Here is a 710-nt window from a genome sequence, read left to right on the forward strand (position 1 = left end):
GCTTTCAAGTACTTTATACAAGACACACTGCAATGGTCGAGAATGTGTGGCAATCTCTGTAATGAGGCCGTTTGAGATTGCTTAGCTCCTCCGGCGTTACACTGCATAAACCGCAGCGGGTCATTAGAGATTTGGTAGCTGACAGAACTAAGTGGCACCCAAACTCAAAAGTCGGATAAGCGTTTTACAGCCTTTACTCTGGTCCTTAGTGTAGGTCGAATAGGGGAAGTAGGAAAAGGACGGTTGATAGTGGAGCAGTGGAAGCACACCTCGGACAAAGAGAAGTCTCAGTGAAACAGATTGTATGCTGAGATAGAATTGGAAATGAGTACAAACAAACAAAAAGCCACGGTGCAAACACAGTTGACTTAAAAAGCAGCAAATGTTCTCCATCTGTGCATCAGTGCTCCTCTAACACTTTTCCAAATGTACTTTACTGTTTGATGAAATTCTATTTGTCTTAAAAAAAAAAAAAAAAAAGAAGCAAAGATATCATTGAATCTCAGCAAATAGACTACACCGAGGCTCTTTTTGCCAGAGAGCAGATTCTTCTATTCGAACATCAACAAACACATTATTGGACTAATGGTTGCTTTTAACTTTCAATGAAACTGTCCTTTAATTCAGCGTCTCTCAACCTTTCCGAGTCGCGACCTCCCAGAATAATGAGGATGGTGTTTGCAAACCCCCCCCCCCCAAACCCCCACCCC

This window comes from Etheostoma cragini, chromosome 5 (assembly GCF_013103735.1).
Source record: "Etheostoma cragini isolate CJK2018 chromosome 5, CSU_Ecrag_1.0, whole genome shotgun sequence".
Lineage (NCBI taxonomy): Eukaryota > Metazoa > Chordata > Actinopteri > Perciformes > Percidae > Etheostoma > Etheostoma cragini.